At 36.3% G+C, this 21,689-nt stretch overlaps 1 pseudogene; it reads left to right on the top strand.

Annotated features, from left to right (window-relative positions):
• The first annotated feature begins 19,044 nt into the window (after positions 1-19,044).
• Positions 19,045-19,930, top strand: LOC138834225 (26S proteasome non-ATPase regulatory subunit 8 pseudogene; annotated as a pseudogene).
• Positions 19,931-21,689: the final 1,759 nt, after the last annotated feature.

The following is a 21,689-nucleotide window of genomic DNA, read 5'->3' as shown; positions in this document are numbered from 1 at the left end:
GTAGCATATATTTGTAATCCTAAATTATCAGTAAGCTTGAGGCCAGCATTCTAAAAACAACTTGAACAAAATAGTAAATTTCTTTCTCTAAAGAAAGGAGACAAAGAAGAAAAGATGGAGCATGGGGAAAAAGAGAAAAATAAAATCTTGAATCCAGCCACTTAACTGTCAAACTTAGTAATATTTTATGAATTGTTAATGATGTATTATTTGACATTTGAAGAGAAAGACACCTAATGTTATAGGAAAGAACAAATCAAACAAAATAAAAGACACTTGATAGAAAAAAATTATAGTGGAAATGCCTTCCAAAAGTATTGTTTATAAGTATCAGAAATCTGACATTGCTCCCATATGAGCCAGAATATGATACTATATAAAAGGGATGTGGAAAGAATAAAAATGATGTTTTAAAATTTAAAATGTTAATGCTTTTATTAAAATTCTGAAGATGCCTTAGAAAGTAAAGATAAAAGCATTTCTCAGTAAACAAGCAAAGAATGAGATAAAATGTTATTTATGAGTAAGATAATTAGAAAATTAGTCCCTTTGTATACCTAAAAAAAAATTTCAGAATAAAAAATAAAAAGATTTCTGCCTACTTTTGTTATTCTTTTCTTGTGACACTTTTACTTTTCGTAATGAGAGAAATTCTGTTGTATTTTTCTCTTTTATCTTTTACTTGTCCTTATTGGCTTCTTCCATAAAACTAAAGATCTATTATCTGCCTAATCATGTAAATTAAGAATATTATTAATGGGCACTTAAGGCTTCTAAAAAAGCAAAAACCTGATGTGACAGGCAAACAATAGAATCCTGGTTCCTTCGGAGTTTTGGACAGTACATTGAAAAACATGAGACAATGGACTCACTACAATTCAGAAGAAAACTGCTTCAGACTAGAGATCTATTCAACATAATCTTAATAAGCGATATAAATAGCATAAAATAATACATCTTTAAGGAGTAGCTTGCCTTGCCTTTTTTTCTATAGGAAGCTACTTGAATATTGACAGAAAAGAAGAGGCTTAAAAAAAAAAAACCAGTTTGGCCGGGCGCTGGTGGCTCATGCCTGTAATCCTAGCTACTCAGGATGCTGAGATCTGAGGATCTCAGTTCAAAGCCAGCCAGGGCAGGAAAGTCCGTGAAACTCTTATCTTCAATAAACCACCAGAAAACTGGAAGTCGTGCTGTGGCTCAAGTGGTAGAGCACTAGCCTTGAGCTGAAAAGCTGAGAGACCACACTCAGGCCCAGAGTTCAAGCCCCAGGACCAACAAAAAACAACAACAACAATAAAAAACCACTTTGAGATACAATAAGGCCATCTATTATAATAAGAAACTTTCCAGGATGGGGGAAGATAGTTTTTCCTTTATTTTATTTAAACAACAGTGTGGAAGAACCTACTGAAATTTGAAGCAGGAGAGCAGAAGTTCAAAGAGAATTGCCTCAAAGGAAAACAAAATATATATATATATATATATTTATTGTGAGAATACCATACAGAGGAGTTACAATTACATGGGCAAGATAACGAGTCCAATCGTTTAACCAGGGATACAGGTGGACCCATTGCAACAATGAGAAGTATAAGTCATTATGTCGAAAAACAAACTTAACAACTTTGATGGGGGGTGGGGGGAGGATCTGGTGGGGGGAGGGAAGGAGTATGGGAAGGGAGGGGAGGGGAAACAATGAGGAGGCAACAATGCTTGATAGGAAAACAAAATATTGAAGCATATATTACTAATATCAATGGTTTGCTCAAGCCAGCCGCTATAGGCGGAATAGTGTCCAAACAAAATCTATCTGTTGAAGTTCTGTCCCTCAGTGTGATTAGAGATGGGTTTACACAGAAGGACACACACATACTAAAATGTAAAACTTGGGACAACTGTATTACACAAGAAGAGAAGGAATTGGGAGTATATTGTTTCAAAGTTCATCCAGTCCATGTAAAGCAGTATTTGAAGGCAAGTTAAAAAAAATAAAAAGTAAGTTTGCAGTAACTTCAAAACATTGAAATATTTAAGTATATATCTCATAAAATATCAATACAGAAATATCTTTTCCTCACCTAAGATCTAGATGACAAAGTCCCACAAAACACAAAAGCATTCAAAGGGCAACACTGATTTCTTACAACAACTATAAGAAATCAGTGGGAAATTTGATTGGACAGAATTCTGTTCTCTTCAACTGAATCCCTGGAATCTCTGGGGTTAAAAATATATTACCAGAAATTGTCTGCTAAAACTGAAAAGCTGATTTAAAGATTACCCTGAAATCAAATGAAGCAAAATAGTCAGATCAGTCAGAGGGAGAAGAACAAGACTTGACAACTAACTTTACCTGAAGACATACCCTAAGGCTACAGTCGTGAAGAAAAATATTGTATCACACAGATCAATGAGGCCATGTAGAATGTTAGAAGTAGACTCATACCTAAAGAGACAATGATTTTCAGGAACATCTCATCATCAAAGGAAAGGATTTTCAACAAAAAGGGCTGGAAAATTAGACATTCATATTCACACAAGTAAAACTTCAACCCAGCCCCATAGCATGTAAACCATCACCATCATCATCCATAATTAAACAAAAGAAAATGCAGCGCAAGATATCATTTAAGAAAAATGAAATGGCAGGTAACAGACCTGGACAACAGTTTCACCGATAGTGATTTAAGGATATTAAGTAGGTTAAGTATGAATTGACCTGAATATGCTGAATTGCACTAGTGAAAGAGAAGTTAAATGCTCAATGAGATAGCTCTGCAGCTGTAGGAGACGGGAGGAAAGGGAATCTGACTAACATTACTAAATGCTGAGGAGGATCAGAAACATGAAGGAAGGTGTAGGGGTTAAGGCATGTGCTATGTAATCTCTCCAGGTTCCCTGATATGCACTTCTGGTGTTTTATTTCTCTCTGTTCCCTGACCTCTTTGTAGAGACTCCACTGAGTTCTTCACAGTGTAACTGTCTTCTAGATCTGACTTTTTCTTCTCCACCACATGTACAGGCTGGTCTGGACTTTGCTGGCATTGAACACTTTGTCTTTCTTGCTCTGCTATTGCTTTGTGGCTGACAATCCTTTTCCAGAGTTTTTCTAACTAATTCTCCAACTGTGAAAACTAGATGCTTTTTTCACCTTCCAAAATCATTCATTGTTGAATTTTGCTCATTTTTTCCAGTTCTAAAGTGAATGAGGAAATACTGTTATATTAGACCAATATTAAACTCCAACCTGCAAGCAATCTATCATGGTTCTGTTCATGTTTCCTAAAATGTGCCTCATCTTTGTCTGGCCTTTTATTGACATTCAAAAATCTTTAAATTTCTAGGACACGTTCTCTCAAAACGGGATCCGGTAATTCTATGACTTTACCTTTTAAAAAAGACACTGTATCAGGATCTCTCAAAGTAGTTTCTTTAAATATTTTGTGTTCATATCAGTAGTCATCTTTTCTGTAAAACACCTGCATCTTCTGACTCATTCTGCATTGCTGTGAAGTTCCTTGAGAGGTTTTTCCCAATAATTCTAAACATGGGGCCTCTAAATAAAACTAAAATTAAATCTTGCAGGCTCAAGGCCCTGAGCTCAATCCCTAACACTGGGAAAATAAAAAATTAGGGGAAAAAAACCACCAAATTTAAAGAAAAAAAATATTGCTACTATTTCTTAGCTGTGTCTGAGAGACTCCTCATAGACTACTCCTGAGTGTCACTGCCCTTGCATTTTGGACCAAACTATTTTTAGATCTTTTGTGAGATGAGATCAAGTGTTGCTGCATTCTAATTTTATATCTCCAAGTATTTAAAACTGTTTTTAACTGTCATTCTAGGACCTTCAGTTGTCATTTCCCTACTTTATATATTTCTCATCTATTCATAGAATCTTTAATGTGTGTCCTAAAGAGATGTTTCTCTTTTAGTGTAATAAACCAATCTTGATTTTGTTTAAGATCTTTTTTAAATCTTAATCTGAATTTCCACATTTATTCAGATTTGTTTCTGTACACTATTCTTTCTGTTGTGTTTTTTTCTAATTTTTTTAATTGTGAAAATACCATACAGAGGGGTTACAATTAAGATCTTTTTCTGTTCTTCCAGTTCTGATAACAATGCAAATGAATAAAACAATTTCTTAAACATAATTGGGCACTTGACATCATGAGCACTTAATTCCTGACCTAAACAGGACATATAAAATGCACTCAGCTTGTCTGCATATGGAAACTTTATCACTTTTGTTTCTTTTGGAACAACCAATTATGTACCACATATGTTAATATTTATAAGTTATTCCAAGTCCTTTCATTGTTTATTTAACAAAATATTCTTTAAAAAATTTTTTAATTGTAAGAATACCATACAGAGGAGTTACAATTACATGGGCAAGATAGCGAGTTCATTTCTTATCAAGCATTGTTGCCTCCTCTTTGTTTCCTCTTCCCATCCCTTCCCATCCTCCCCCCAACACACCATCCTCTCACCCCCCCCCCCACCAAATTTGTAAAGTTTGTTTTTTGACATAAGGACTTGTACATCTCATTGTTGCTATGGGTTCACCTGTATCCCTAGTTAAACAATTTTTTTCCCTTCCCCTCCACAAATTATACCAACATCAAATACAGTGAAAGCATGGGTTATATCGTGGGGGAGGGACATACAAAGCAACATAGAAATCATCATATAAATATGTTAGAAACAATTGCATAAAAGGAAAAAAAACAAAAAAATTTGAATACTTATCTTGGGGTTTATTCCCCTAACATCAAATTATCTGACCTTTTCTGCTTGACTCAGACATATACTAGACTACATAGTTATCTCAATAGATGCAGAAAAAGCATTTGAGAAGATCCAACACCCCTTTATGATGAAGGTTCTGGAAAAATTAGGAATCCATGGAACTTTCCTCAATACAATAAAGGCTGCATATGACAAACCTACAGCCAGCATTATACTCAATGGTGAAAAACTAAAGCCATTTCCTCTAAACTCAGGAATGAGACAGGGATGCCCACTCTCTCCACTTCTCTTCAATCTAGTATTAGAATGCCTAGCTACAGCAATAAGACAAGATGCAAATATAAAGGGATCCAAATAGGGAAAGATGAAGTAAAACTCTCCCTCTTTGCAGATGACATGATCTGGTATTTAAAGAATCCCAAGGACTCCACTCTCAAATTACTCAAGTTGATTCAAAACCTTGGCAAAGTAGCAGGGTATAAAATTAACCCTCAAAAATCAATGGCTTTTCTGTATGCCAACAATGAGAAAAGTGTGGCTGAAATTAGGAAAGCAACTCCATTCGTAATAGCCCCACAAAAAATAAAATACCTAGGAACTAACTTAACCAAAGAAGTGAAGGACCTCTATGGTGAAAATTTTAAAAACCTGAAAAAGGAAATCAAAACAGAACATAGAAAGTGGCAAAACCTCCCATGCTCCTGGATTGGAAAGATCAACATCCTGAAAATGGCAATACTTCCCAATGCTGACTACAAATTCACTGCGATACCTATCAATATTCCAACCTCATTCTTCAAGGAAATAGAAGAGGCAATCCAAAACTTCATATGGAACAATAAAAGACCCCAAATAGCAAAAATGATCCTTAACAGAAAGAAAAGTGCTGGAGGAATATCAATACCAAATTTCAAACTCTATTAAACAAAATATTCTTTCACTTTAAGTGCTAGTTGATAATTCAAAGTTGCTATTAATTTATGTCCAAATTGAGGGTGTGAATGACTCTCAAGCCTTTGGGTAGATCATAAGGAATCTACATTATTTCAGAGTTTATTTTCTGAAAGTTATTTTCTAACCAATAATTATGAATAAATTAGGGGCCAACTACCTGGAGAATTGTCTCACAAACACCATAAGCATAGCCAAAGTATATTCTTGTCTTGTTTTATTGTAGCCATTTTTGTTTCCTGTTTATTTATGTTTTAATCATCAAAGTGATTGGATAAGTTACAATTAATCATAATAATAAATAATAAGCAATAAATAATAATTAATCAGAGTCACTGCTCCATAATTTTGCTCAATCCTCCCTATCCCTTTCTGCATGCATCATATCAAGTTCCCATTTCCGTTTTCCGCATATGTGTACACTTAATATTTGTTTTCTATTTTCTTTTCCATTCAGTTTTGCCCCTCCCAATTGCTGTCCCTTTTAAAATATGTTTGAGCTTACTGATGCTCATTTTGTTAAACTCCCTGCTAATTTTTCAAAGGACTTAGTCCATGGAGTTTTACTCCTGCACATTTTGTACTTCAGTCAAGTTAATTTTGTGTACACATACATAGGCCTCTGTGTATGTTTCCTTGAAGGTTGTTTTCTCAGAAAAATAAGACAAAATGGTTGATAAATATATTAAAAAATTGTTCAGTTTCCCTGGTCATAAATAAATACAAATCCAAACAACACTGTGACTTCACATCAGTCAGAAGGACCCTCATCAAGAACAAGCACAGCAACAACTGCTGGTAGCAATGAGGAGATGGAACCCTAACACACTATTGGTGGGCATGTAAATTAGTACTACCTCTACAATAATCAGTATGGAGATTCCTCAAAATACTAAGCATTGAACTAGCCTATGACTCAGTGATACCACCCATAGGTAATTATCCAAAAGATTACATGACAGGATTCAATTAAAATATTTTCAGCCATGTACATGACAATAGTCTTTACAGAAGGCAACTTATGGAACCAGCTCAAATACTCTACAATTGACAAATAGATGGGGATTATGTGGACCCTACTTCCAAATACATTGCATCAAAAATGCCACATGTGAGACCTTCAATATTTTATCTGCACAGACATATTTTTATCCCATATTAGACATCAACTGAGTTCTTGGGTCGATGTTGGTACCTTGGATTGTGTCAGTTCTGAAGTCTGAAGAAACCCCTGTGATCTACTTTGCCTTCTTCATTTTCACAGAAGGCTTAACCTCTTTATGAAACTGATCCCTCTCTGTGTGCCATTCTAGTTTGAAATCATTTTCTGTGAAATGGAGCCACCTGCCACTTCTTCTCTGTATCGTGAAGATAAACACATAATTTTTTTTCAAATTTCATAGTGTTACAGAGACTAATTGTCTTTCGGGATGCAACAGTGTGGTCTTTTCAATCACTGGGCTATTTCAGTTGTGTGAAGAGGCTCTGTGCAGAGAAAAGAGTGGCATGTGCTTATTAAGATAAGTGCCATGTTTAATTACAGACTTGGCAGCACAGGTTTCAGAACACTCTGTGCAGGAGCAAATAATTTCCCCCACACCTTTCAATACAAATATAGATCCAAGATCAGAATCAATACATTCTTAAGAGAATAACCACATCCAAAACTCTATTTAACTAATAATATGACAGCTTTTTCTTGCACATATTTTAGAGTTGAAAGATGAAATCTATTATTTGAATCACCCCTACATGTCTGGCTTTTTCCTGGTTATTCGGAGATGATATAATTGTTTGATCCTCGACTCTCAACACCCTCAGTAGGTAGAATTACAAGCATGAATCATCCACATCCAGATGAGAAGCATATCTTTTAAAGTGTATTTTCCCCTGATAAGTTTAATGATTATTATCATTAACAGCAGCAAAGAATATTCATAGATTTGGACTTTGATTTGTATATATGATCACTGGCTTTTCTAGTCTGAAAGAAATAAAACAGTAACACACAAATGTGCATGTATTATAATATGATACTTGATTTGATTTTCTCTTTTATATTATTTTATTTTAGTGTTATTTGTGAGCCTCAATTTTAAAATTACAGATTTCAAACTCCAAGAAGTCAAAGCCTCCAACTTTTGTTATTTCATATTCCCCACTGTAAAAAAACAGCTTCAGGTACACAGTAGATATCAAACAAATACTTTTAGAAAACTTACCTTTTCATATGATAACTTTTAAGCTTCTGCAATTATACATATCTATAAAATTAATTTAGTTTTACAATTAACTAAAACTTATGAATTTGTGCTATATAATGGTATAATTTAAATATTCATGCCATCTCTTAAGCCTCAGAGTTATGTATCAAGTAATAGGAAATTGCTGAACTTATTAAATCATAAGAATAGAGCCCTTGTGAATGGTATTAGCTGCTTACAGAAACATAAAAAGGAAATTAGTTGGGCCCTTTTGGTCTCATCCATCTTCTACTTTGCACTTTCCACCCTGTATCCTCTGCCATAGTGAGACACTAGATTTTGCTGTCTTGTAGAGAACGTAGCAAGGAGGTATTATCTCAGAAACAAAGAACAACACTAATCAGACACAGAACCAACAATTATAATTATAAGACATAAGTTTCTGCTTTGTGAGTTACCCACTCTCAATGATGTTGCTATACTGGCACCAATGGACTAAGATATCAGTTATGGTTAACATGGATTATCCACTCCATGGTACTGAAATATAACAAGTAGACTCATGTCCCTGAGATCATTTCCAGAAGTGATAAGCCAAATAAAGGCTAATCAATGATGTCATCAACTGATGAGTCAGAATTTCAGAGAAAATGACTCACTAAAAGCATGTATTTAATGAGTCTCTCTCTCTCTCTCTTCTCTCTCTCTCTCTCTCTCTCTCTCTCTCTCTCTCTCTCTCTCTCTCTCTCTCTCTCTCTCTCTCTCTCTCTCTCTCTCTCTCTCTCTCTCTCTCTCTCCTCTCTCTCTCTCTCTCTCTCTCTCTCTCTCTCTCTCTCATCTTGGCAGCCATAAGGTAAATATCTTTCATCCTTCTTACCCTCTCTATCATGACAGACTGCCTGTCTCACCACATATCTAAACCAGAGGAATTGGTCACAGTGAATGAAACCTCTGAGACAATGAGCCAAAATAACTTTTCTTCTCTCTGTAACTAGTTTTAGTCAGGTACTTGTCACAGCATAGAAAACTATGACTAAGTCAAGACCTATCTACCATTCCCTTTCCTTTCCATAGTAAACATGTAATACATTTGACATTTTTTATAACACTCATGAAATAGCACCAAAGGAAACTTCATAAAGTCAGGTATCATCCTCCACCCATTGTATTGAAGGTTTAGATCTCCTTCATTTGAATTGTTCCTTCTTCAATATTTATGTTACATGTTACTGTAATTGTTAAAAAATAATTCCTTTAAGCAAAATCAATCCTACTTCTTTACAACTACCAATACTGAACATGTGCCAAGAATTTTAAATACTTTCACCTCATACGCTAGACAGAGTATATGGTGATTTCTCTAATCCTTGTTGCCCTAGAATTTACTCCCTTATCTAACCTCCTACCTGTAAATGTGTTGTGGTCTTTTGTTTTAACCAACTAAATATAGCAGGAGTGACAGAATATGTGTGACTACATAAGTGTTATTAAATTATATAAAATTGCTTCACAATTTTGCATGAACAAAGTCCATATGTCAAACATATGGGAAAGTCCCTATGTCAAACAAACAAAAAACTAAGGGTCTCCTCAGACAGTCAGCAAAATATTATGGACTCAGTCTGAATTTGACCCATGAGGACAAACTACTGCTAAGAATCACATGAACTTGGAAGCTTATCTTTTCCAATACATCTTCTCATGAGAACATAGCCCAGCCAGCATCTGTGAGGTATGGAAGATGATCCCATGAAGTGGCTTGCATAGGTGTAGATGAGCTATCCTCCAAGACTGGTATGCTGAAAGCCTGGTCTCCAGTTAGCAAATTCAAGCAATGGACTGTTTTGTGAGATTTTTCATGATAACATTAATGTACCAATGTAGTGATCAATTCATAATTTGATGGTATTATTGTGAGATAATTAAGGAAGGAGGTCACCAGGAACATGAAATTGGAGGCTAATAACTTGTCCTAGCTCTTTTCTCTGTGTCTGTTTCCTAGATGCCATGAGGTAATCACTTTTGCTGTACTGAACCTTCCTAATACTAGTGATGTTTTGCCTAACCACAGACCTAGAAAGAACAGGGGTACTGGACTATGGAGCCATTATAAACTGGACAAAAACAAACCATTCTTCCTCTAGATTATAGCTGTCAGTTATTTGTCACAACATTGGAAAACTGACTAATACAACAACTCACTTATGTCCAGACTTCTGGCCAAGAAAAAGTGTGTGTGTATGCGTGTCTGTGTGTCTGTGTCTATGTGTGTGTCTATGTATGTATGCATGTGTGTATGTACACACATGTGTTTGTATATCACTGAATTTTTGATAATGCAACATGAAAATTAAGCTTGTCCTTAAACATGAAAATGGCAAGGTTAAAACAATCTACAAATTCAATGTAATACCCATCAAAATCCCATTACCCTTCCTTACTGAGATAGAGAAAACAATCTAAAAATTCATATGGATCAAGAAAAGGTTCCAAATCACAAAAGCAATCCTGGCCAAAAAAAAAAAAGTGCTGGAGTATAACAATTCTAGACTTCAAACTTAAAGTCTGAATCTATAGAAATGAAAACAGCTTTGTACCTGCACAAAAACAGGCCTGAGGACTAATGAAACAGAATAGAAGACTCAGAAAAAACTTCAGACCTACATCCATCTAATATTTGATAAATGGACCCAAACACCTAGGATAGAAAGAAAAAAATATTCCTCTTCAACAAATGGTGTTGGTGAAATGGGATACCCACGTGCAGAACACTGAAACTGGAATCCTATCTATCTCCTTGTACTAACATCAACTTAAAATGGATCTGAGTCCTCAATATACCTGAAATCATGAGAGAAAAAGAAAAGGGAAGGAAAGAGAAGGTCAGGGAACGGAAGGGAAGGGAAGGAAAAGGAAAAGAAAGGAAGAAAGATTTTGGAGACACACCTATATTCAACAGTAGTTAAATTTCATGAAGTATTTGTGATGTTTGCTGGGGACTGGTTTAAGAAGAAGTAGCACATCTGCTGCTTTTAAGCCAACCTCTTCTAATTTATACTATATGAGACCAGAAAGGAAAAGGGAATATTTCTACATGTCAGTTCTGGCATTCAACATCAATATTATAGGAAAAGGATTATAAAATGAGGAAGAGGAAGAGAAAAGGGTCATGGGAGATAAAAAGGCTTTGAGTAAGTTTTCATGTACACATGTATTGTGTGAAGGGTTGTGACTAAGCAAAGTATCCTTGCCTGAGGTCCAAGTCTGAAGTACTCAGCTCCTCTAGGATAAAAAGATTTGTGTCTATGTAAGATTTAAGCTCAGTGTTGTTATTTTTAACGATTTCTATAGAAGCTGGACAGTACAGTTTTATGTGAAATTTCCCATTATTTGAGGTTAAAAAAATATTGATTTTTCCTCCAGCTGTGGAGCCACAGCTTCTACCAGCAGGGCTTTGTGTAAAGAGTTCACAGTTTAATCCATTAGGTACTTCTAGTTACCAGTGGCAATTCACTTCTATCCAAATGAAAAACAGTTATAAGATAATCACTTACCAATTTATTTTTTATGTTTTTTATTGAAAAGATATGTACACAAGCATTACAGTTACATGAGTAAGGTAATGAGTATATTTCCTATTGAGCTTTGTCACCTCCTTCTTTGTTTTCCTCTACTATCCCATCCTGTCCTACCTCCCCAACTCCTCCCCCCTCCCTGAAGTTGTAAAGTTCATTTTCTTTTTTTTTCTCTATATCTTTTTTTAAAATTTTATTTTATTTTATTTGAGAACATACTGTACAGAGGGGTTACAATTACATGGGCAGGATAATGCGTACATTTCTTACCAAGCATTGCAGCCTCCTCCTTTGTTTACCCTTCACATCCCTTCCCAGCCTCCCCCCTCCCCCCCCCCCCCCCCCGCACCAATCCCAATCCTTCTCCTCCCGTAAAGTTCATTTTCAACATAGGGTCTTGTACTTCTCATTGTTTCAATGGATCAACCTGTGTCCTTGTTTCAGCATTTTGTTATTTCCCTTCCTTTCCCTAAATTTGATAAAAGTATATACACTATGCAGGGAAACAGAAGCAAATACAGTGACAACAGGGGTTATACCATAGGGGGAAGAACATACAAAAGAAAAAAAAAATCACATAGTACATTAAAGACAACAACAAAGAAAAAAATATCTTGTTTCCATATCTTGGATCCATTTCGCTTAGCATCATCTTTTTTTTTTTTTAATTTAATTTTATTTTATTTGAGAACATACTGTACAGAGGGGCTACAATTACATGGGCAGGATAATGCATACATTTCTTACCAAGCATTGCAGCCTCCTCCTTTGTTTACCCTTCACCTCCCTTCCCCACCTCCCCCCTCCCCCCACCCAATTATACCCCCCTCCCCCTACCCAATTATACCCCCCTCCCCCCCCACACACACCGACATTGTAAAGCTGGTTTTGACATGACATTTTGTACTTCTCATTGTTGCAACAGGTCCACCTGAATCCTTATCATCTTATGTGTAATTTTATTTTTACCTTTTCTGCTTGTCTAGTAAGATTGTCCTAGACTAGTTATCTCAATATATAGTTATACTAGTTATCTCAATAACTAGCATTCTAGTTATTGAAAATAAGGGAAATCATGGGACCTATGTTTCTTTAGGTCTGGTTTACATTACTTAATATAATTTTTTCCCAACAACAAATCCTCAAAATAACAACTGCCTCATTAATAAACTGGCTAAAGACTTAAAGAACAACTTCTTTGAAGAAGAAAGAAGAATGGTTAACAGACATATGAAGAAATGTTCGACCTCCCTAGTCATAAAAGAAATGCAAATCAAAACAACATTGAGATACCACCTCACCCCAGTTAGAACGGCTATAATCAAGAAATATAATAACAAATGCTGGAGGGGATGTGGACAAAAGGGAACCCTACTGTTTTGTTGGTGAGAATGTAAACTTGTTCAACCACTCTGGAAAGCAGTATGGAGGTTCCTCAAAAGACTCCACATAGAGCTCCCCTATGACCCAGCAATCCCACTTTTGGGCATTACCCAAACGATCATAAACAAGGCCATATTAAAGCTTCGAGCACAACTATATTTATTGCAGCATTATTCTCTATAGTTAAGATATGGAATGAACCCAGATGCCCCTCAGTAGATGAATAGATCAAGAAAATGTGACATATATATATATATAAAATATTATATATAAAATATATATGTCAAATATATATCAAATATATATATATTATATATAATGGAATTCTATGCCTCTATCAGAAAGAATGACACCAATATATTTTTTCTTTCCTCTCATATAATTAGATAGCATAATTCATAGATGAGGCTATGTATATGTATATGGAATGTATAAAGTTGAAATGTTGACATTGAAGGAAATTTTCTACCCGTGGTCTTGTATGCACAATTTCAATATCATTATGAATTCCTGAATGAAAGAAGTTGACCCAGAGAGTTGCTGAAACAGAACCCATGATTGGCAGTGTGTAATTCCTATCAAGATTCTCAGTTTTCTTCAGTGGTCACTGAAATAGTCTAATCTGTGGGCTGACCATTTTCTGGACTACTCTAGGTTATAGCTCTAGTCTCAAAGATATTGATAGAGAACAGTGAAGATCAATAAGGAAAGAAGTCATGCTCTCTCGCCAAGAAATCATGAAATGGAGTAGACATGGTGAATGTAAGACAGATACCTATAAATATGTTACTGTCTTAGCAAACATGTTGACTTAACAAAGTTTAGCAGAGTATATTTCATCATTTCTCTCACTATCTGTACACGTTTCACAAAAACTAATTTATTTTCATAGATAAAACAGTTCACTGGTCTTTTAGATTTTCTGATATGCAGCTAAGTAAGTTCTTCATTTACACCGACTGTACACTAGGAAGTTATAAATGACTAATGAGTGGCAGTTCCAGTTTTGGCCCATTCCATTTGAGTCTATCGCTGGATGTGCATCATCGAGGAATGTATACCCATATTAACCTTTTGCATATTGTCTGAGACCACAGAGAAAGTTGTATTTAGTATCCTATGACTAATGCAGTGGAAAAAGAAATATAAAAACCTATTAGGTTTTAAATGAAATATCTTTTAAGCTGGAAGAGAGTCTATCTGCATTTGGTAGATAAATAATGAAATTGCACTCTAGTGAGCACTCAGAGTATACACTATCCCTTTTAATCTTCACGAAAAATTATAAAAGTTTAAACTAGCTGAGTAAGATAGCCTATTTAAACACTTCGGAATCACCACCAGAGTTGGATCTAGGAAAATGTCACCTCATCTGTACACTTCTTTTGCCTGTAAAATTGAGATAGTAAAAATAAGTAGCACTGCAGTGGTTAATCTGTGCCAGACAACATTCTATATTTTACATGGATTATTTCATTTAAAACTTATAATAAGCTAGTGAGGCAAGTATGACCAATTTTGCTAATGAGGAAACTTCGTTACAGAGAAAAAAGATTAAAGTAGATCAGTGAGTAATTTCTAAGTACTCAAAGAGATTTGAATCTCAGAAATTTGCTTCAATGCCGAAGACTTTAAGTACAATACCACATTACTCACTTCTAATAGTTGTGATTAGGTAGAGCAATGCTTATTAAATAACCACAGTATCAAAGGTTCTCAATTAATACTTTGGTTACAAACAGCAGTATTGATATTAGTAAAGAGTTTTTCCCTATATTACTAAAATTTTTATTTTATGAAACTGTTACATGATTTTCTTGCCACCAAAACACATGTATTTTCAACATTTTATCTTTCAGGACCGCAATGAGTTGGAATTGGAATATAAAGCAAAGGAAAGAATATATAATATGTGCTATATATGCACATATTATATACATAGTTTTTTCCTCCTATTCCAACCACAGTTCCCTTAGGAACTGAAGATGAGACCTGGGAACCGAAGGGCCATTGTCACAAGGTCATTCCTAACAGCCATAGTATTTACAGTGGTTTCTTTTTCTTTTAATGAGAGGAAACTCCTCTCCGATTTGAACAGCAATTCTCCATGGATCCTGACTAAAGTGTAATGACAGCTAGACCTCACTCCAATTATACAAGAAAGAAGCTAGTAGCCAGTGAAATTTCAGAGGACTTGCAAGGTTATATTGACATTGAGATTTAGATTGGTCCTAGGGCTCCTGTCACCTGAAAAAATAAGACTGAGATGGCCCTGTGGGGAATGCCAAAGCTGTGGGTGAGAGGCAATTCTTTTCTGCATGATTTCTAATCTGTGGTACCCGCACTGGCATATGTCAGGGAAACCACAGCAAATCCTTGCATTCATCGCAATCAAATGTTACATAATGATATTTTCCTATCCCCCAACTTGGTATTTATCATACAACCATAACTTGACTAAAAAATAATTCAGTGTAAAGCTAAGAGGCCATTTTTGTCTGATGTGATTATCTCATTTAGATAAAAATGAGAGAAATTTTTTGCTTAGACAAGTGTCAAATGGGGTAAAAGTAAAAATGTTCAGTTATGGAATGATATAAGATGTGTAAATGCTGTAAAAGAATTTGGAACCATGGCTGCAGAAGAATAAAGACTGAGGACATTACCAAGTGGAATTTAAAAACTTATAATACTTTTATGATTGTGGGATATGTAATAGCGTTAACTTAGTCATAGGCTGCCTTAAAAACTAAATCAATAGGCAATGTTCAAATTATAGTCCAGTTTTCTTTCACTACATTAGTGTTGTATCTATTGAGCTTTTTGCCAGTCATTGGAGATCAAGTCTCATGGACTTTTCTTCTTAGACTGGTTTTGAATCATAAACTTTCATATCTAAGCTTTATGAGTAGTTAAGTTACAGGAGTGAGTCACTGACATTTGGCAAATAAAATTTAACTTGTAGTGTGAACAAGTGTGTGCATGTATATGCACGAACGTATGTTTGCACGCATACACACACAGTATGCTGTGGAAGAAATCATTCAAAATTAGCAAACCTTAATTTGAGAAACCGATTTACTCTTTGCTATTAGCATTTCAAAAATCATTTAATTATATGAACCTGTTTTATCAAATTAAAATCATCTTTTTATTTTCTCTGAAGTATATGGTGAAAAAGAAAGGGTAAACATGTAAAGCATATGAGACTTTACACATCTTGCTTTTATAATTAAACAAATGGAAGGACTGTTGTAATAATCAAAATGTTAAGCTTTAAGGAACTGGCCTCAAAACATCTAGTAAACGAGTCTGTAACATCAGTGAAATTTGGTCAAAATACTTAGATTTTTTCTCAAAAAAAAAAACAAACCCATAATTTATTATCAGTGAATTGATTATACATCTTTACAGAATGCAAACATTTTGAAGTGTAGCAATCACAGTGAGGTTGCTATAGTTTTTTTCCACTAGTACCACATATTAAATAAGAGATTCTCATACTAAATGTAGAGCTAAACATTAAAACAGATTAATTCAGTATAATATTGAAAACATTAGAAGAAGAATCAGAGCCCAAAATGGTTGTTACATGCCTATAATCCCAGTTACTGCGGAGGAAGAAATAGGAAGATCTTAGTCCCAAGCAGCCTAGGAAAATGTGAGACTCTGAAAACAAAACCATAGGCAAAACAGTTGGGTGCAGGGCTTAAGTGGTAGTATGCTTGGTTAGCATGTGTTCTGAAGTTCAATTTATAGTAACAAAAGATAGGTGATAATATATTTAGTGCTGATTCAATCAGATATTGGATTTAGTACATATTTTATGACTGAAGATGGTAAATATTTCCTAAGTGTACTACAATAAACAACTACAAATTCTTTGGATTTAAAGAAAAACAAACAGATTCTATCTGAAGGCTAGAAATTAAGATTTGCAGGAAAGAAGAAATATCTTAGAGTTTTCTTTTGCAATAGTCAGAAATGTGTATGTGTATGTGTGTGAGAGAGAGAGAAAAAAACAGAGAAAGACAGAGAGGTGGAGACAGAGAAAAAGAGAGAAACAGAGGCAGAGAGAGAGAAAGAGAGAGGCAGAGACAGAGAGACTAATTTTCAGGAAAAACCTTTTGTGGGTCGAATTCAGTTTGCAATCTCGCATACCCATGTACAAGCATTTCTGAAAAAACATCACAAGTCTAAATTATAAACCCAGGCAGAGGTAGTCACCAGGACAATAATATTCCTGCCTTTGAGGGACTTAGCCGCCTTTGTGACTTTCCTAGTTTTATACCACAAGGCCATTTCTTGCCAAAGGAGGATTTGTATCGTTCACTATTTCATGTTGACTTGTTTATAAGTGCTTTGTTGTTAGATGTTTGCTTAAGAGTTTTCTTTTACACCTGTGGTTTGATATTAAAATGTATTGCATGCATCAGCCTGTCAGTTGTTGAAGTCACTTTGAGGGACTTTTATTTTTTAAGCATTTCATATCCTTGCTTCATAAAGCATCATTATTGTGAAGCCTCCTAGACTAAACACTAGACTAAAGTTGTAAATAAGCTTCTTGTTAAATCCAACTGAGTTTCTCATTCTACACGGGATCTCACTAATGATATGTTTTTGTTTTTGAAGTAAGTTAACGGGATCTTTGGTGGTATAAATTACCTCCCAAGTCTTGAGATCAAGTATTTTGATTCCTTAGCAAAAATATTTGGTACAGTTTGCATTTCCTAAAGGAAATGAGTTTTTCAAAAAGCATTTGAAACATTTTAAATTATAAAGCTTTCTTCTATGTGGATCAGGTGATTAAAAGACCAAGTATTCAATATGGTTTTATGGCATGATTAGTCTGAGAGTGGCTTTGTTCTAGAACATAAGACATCAAACTCTGAAGCCTTGAACCCTCGAGAAAGGATTTGAAAATGTCCTTGGTGAGAATGTCTCTATCCATTCTCCTTCCTTTCTTATACATCACCATGCCAAGCCTGATAACACAAGCATTCTTGTACTTATAAATCACAGATCAAATCAAGGCTGATAAGCTCTACTAATAATCGTAGGCTAAAGGTGACATGTCAATGCAAACTTCACAGAAATTACCAAATTCAAGCAGAAAGGATAAAGCCATCATAAAGAAGAAACAAACAGGAAAAGACTTCACCTTCACACTTGTAAAAAATTGACTCCATTTCCGGAGGTAATGCAGGAGCTGAGGTACCATTAGAAGATATTGTGATAAAGACATGCAGAAATTCCAGATTCTTGCCTCAGGCCCTCTTGCATCTCTGCTTTGCAATGTACTGGAGTAACATAAAACAGAAGAAATTACAACAAATGGATGTCACTTCACATGTTATCTTTGAGGCTCACAAATCAACGAAAACCTCTGGTGAGCCAGATTACACTTAATGGATGAGCCGGGGAGCAAGATCCAAATTAGAACATAGGCATACATCACATGAAGGCTCCAGCAAAGAGACAGGAATGGAAATCCACTACTATAGGTAATAGTTTGCAGCCCAGTAGTTCCACCTTTTCATAAGCCGAACCCCTTGGGTGTTTAGAATCTATCCCACTAAAATAGCCTTTGCTCTCTAGGCAACAAGTAAAAACGAGAGTATATATGAGAATGGCGTTGAAAACACACCCCTTGATAGATTCTCTAATGTGCAAGATGTAGACATAACATGCATATGTGTACAAATACATTGATGAACAAACCGATGGTCATGTAATCCATATTTTATGAGAGCACCCTACTCCCATGCAAGTAAACAAGCAAACGTCTAATTTTCTTTCTTTTTTCTCTTTTCTTTCCTTCTCTCCTTCCTTATTTCTTTCTTCTTTTTTTTTAAGTAATACTGGGGCTTGAACTTAGGCTGATGCTTTACTACTTGAGCCACACCACCAGCCCTTTTGATGCCTTCAGGTATTTTTTAATGGGTCTCCCATGTTTTGCCCAGAGTTCAGTTTTGTATTACAATCCTCCTACCTGTATTTCCTGCTTAGCTGGGATTAGAGGTAAATTACCAGGTCCCACCCCTGAATAAACATTAAAATGAATCATTAAATATAAAATTTACTATGATCTCATTTCTTCCAAATGTCAAGTGTATGCATTTGAACATCATGTCTTTTATCAGACTAACCTATGAAGAAGAGAGAAAATGGCATCACGGAAGATGGCGGCCACGAGGGTGAGTTGAGCCACGGGCATCTCGAACTCGGGCCCCGCCGTGGTATCAGGTGCGGTTTTGCAGGCTGCAGCCGGCATGTACGAACAACTCAAGGGCGAATGGAACCGCAAAAGCCTCAATCTTAGCAAATGTGGGGAAGAGCTGGGCCGCCTCAAGCTGGTCCTGCTGGAACTCAACTTCCTGCCCACCACAGGGACCACGCTAACCAAACAGCAACTCACTCTAGCCCGTGAAATACTGGGAATCAGGGCCCAGTGGAGCATCCTATGCATGGACATCCCCTCCTTTGCGCGCTACCTGGCCCAGCTCAAATGCCACTACTTTGATTACAAGGAAGAGCTCCCCGAGTCAGCCTACATGCACCAGCTCTGAGGTCTCAACCTCCTCTTCCTGATATCCCAGAACTGGATGGCTGAATTCCATAAGGAGCTGTGTCCCTGGAGCAATACCTGATGGAGGGCAGCAACAACGAGGTGTTCCTGGCCAAGGGGAACATCCCTGCCGAGAGCTATACCTTCTTCATCGACATCCTGCTTGACACTATCAGGGAAGCGATGGCTGGATGCATCGAGAAGGCCTACGAGAAAATCCTCTTCACTGAGGCTACCCGGATCGTCTTCTTCAAGACACCAAAAAAGATGACAGACTATGCCAAGAAGCGAGGATGGGTCCTGGGCGCCCATAACTACTACAGTTTTGCCAGCCAGCAGCAGAAGCCAGAGACACCACCATCTCCTCCACGGACCTGGTGAAACAAGTCATTGAGCATGCCCGGCAGCTGGAGATGATTGTGGCCTGGGCTGAGCGCCAAGGACTGGCAGGACATACATGCCTGTTCAGTCCTGGTGCAGCTGTCCTCCAATAAAGGTGGATTGACCTCACTTCCAGGCCCTTGTCTCCCCAGTGGGGATGGCGGGGAGCAGCCTGGGGGACTTGGAAGCCTGGGATCTCTTGGTGGTTGCTAGTAACACCCCCTACAGCCTGCTTGTCTAGAGGCTGCTCTCCAGGCCTCAAGCACAGGCAGCGCATGTAGAGAGATTGTTCCAGCCTGATCTGGACACAGTGCCGGGCCAGGACATCACAGTGGGTAATGTCCCAAAGTGTCGACAGTGAATTAAATAATTTTTAAAATGTGAAAAAATAAAAAAGGTGAGAGAAAATGTCTTCCTTAGACATTCAAATTGCTGTAAATAACTGCAGGAGTATATTTGGATAACATCACAGAAGATGAAGGGAAGATTGATTCTGGAAGAGATAGACAGGTTCTAATTCTACAAGGCTTCATCAAGAAGACTATACTGAAAAATAGAGTTCAGAGTTTATGGAAGGAGAAAAGCATTTCTGTTACAGGAAAGAAAATGTTCAAAGAGAAATGAGAAAATGTTCAAATGAGAAAGATAAAAACAGCCTGGTTGGTTTGGATGAGAGCCAATCATTGATTGATAACTTCAGGTACTATGGCTTGATTGAGGTATGGCAACAGATCTATCTGACACTTACCTCAAGACTGTCTTTTATACCTCCTCAAGTGCCCAGTTAATATATTTATAATCACTTTCTGTACTTAGATTTGTTTCTAGTAATACTCAGAAATGAGTAGAAAGCACTCATTTTTAATGGAAATCTATTCTTACTTTCTTGACTAATGACCAGAATTATCTATGGAGAATATTCTTAAATGAAGCTGGTGATAACTGATCACCCAGGAGGGTGTAATGTGTGTAGCCAACACCTGCAAGATTGTCAGGTTGAAAAGGAGGTATGATGAGACTTTAATGACTGGAGGGTAAGGAGTGACCAAGAGGCCCTCAGGCACAAAACAGTACCAAATTAGATTCTTTGTGGCAGTAAGCATCTCTCCTCAACCAGGTAGTTTATTCCACCAGAATCTGCCTTGCTTAGCTTGATAGCACAAACACAGAACACTGGGGGAAACAAACAAGCATAATGGATTAAGAAAGTTCAGTTCATTACAATTCAGAACAAGTGCAAAGTTATCCTTGAGTATTTTGCGATGTCTACCTTCTCTGTACACAAGATTAAAACAAATGGCTTGCTTCGTCTTGATATTAAACTTGAGGCAAAGGAATTGCAGCATTGGCATTAGCAGACTCTACAGTAGCAATCTTCCAATAGTGATTTAGTGATACAGAATGCTAGAACTGATTATCTTGCTATCACAGTGTAAAAGAATCTTTGCCCTTGTCATTTTTTGCAATCTTTCTTATTTGTGTGTCTGTTTACATATTTATTTATATAGTGCTTGAATCAAACCTAAGACTTAGCACTTCCTAGGCAAGTGCTCTCCCACAACCCAAGTGTTCTACCATAATCCAAGCCTAAAATTTTATTTTTATTTGAGTGCTTTCAAAATCAAAAGCAATTTTTGCTGTACAAGGTAAGAACTGTCAGCCTCATTTAAATACTTCTGTTTCTCTTGTCTCCTTCCAAATAAAGTTTATGCAAAGCGAGAATGTAGAAGCAGCCAATCTCTTCATCAAAAGACACTTTCTAAAGCTTCCAAATTTAGCCAGTTCTTACTGATAGTAAGTTGGAGGTTCCCAGTTATTTGGCTTTATAAATAATTTTGCAACAAATAACTTTACATGTAAATTTTAACTTAT

Source organism: Dipodomys merriami, unplaced genomic scaffold (assembly GCF_024711535.1).
Source record: "Dipodomys merriami isolate MVZ:Mamm:240054 unplaced genomic scaffold, mDipMer1.0.p SCAF_21, whole genome shotgun sequence".
NCBI classification, from domain to species: domain Eukaryota; kingdom Metazoa; phylum Chordata; class Mammalia; order Rodentia; family Heteromyidae; genus Dipodomys; species Dipodomys merriami.
Note: the sequence above shows the minus strand (reverse complement) of the source record. Positions and strands in the feature narration are given on the sequence as shown.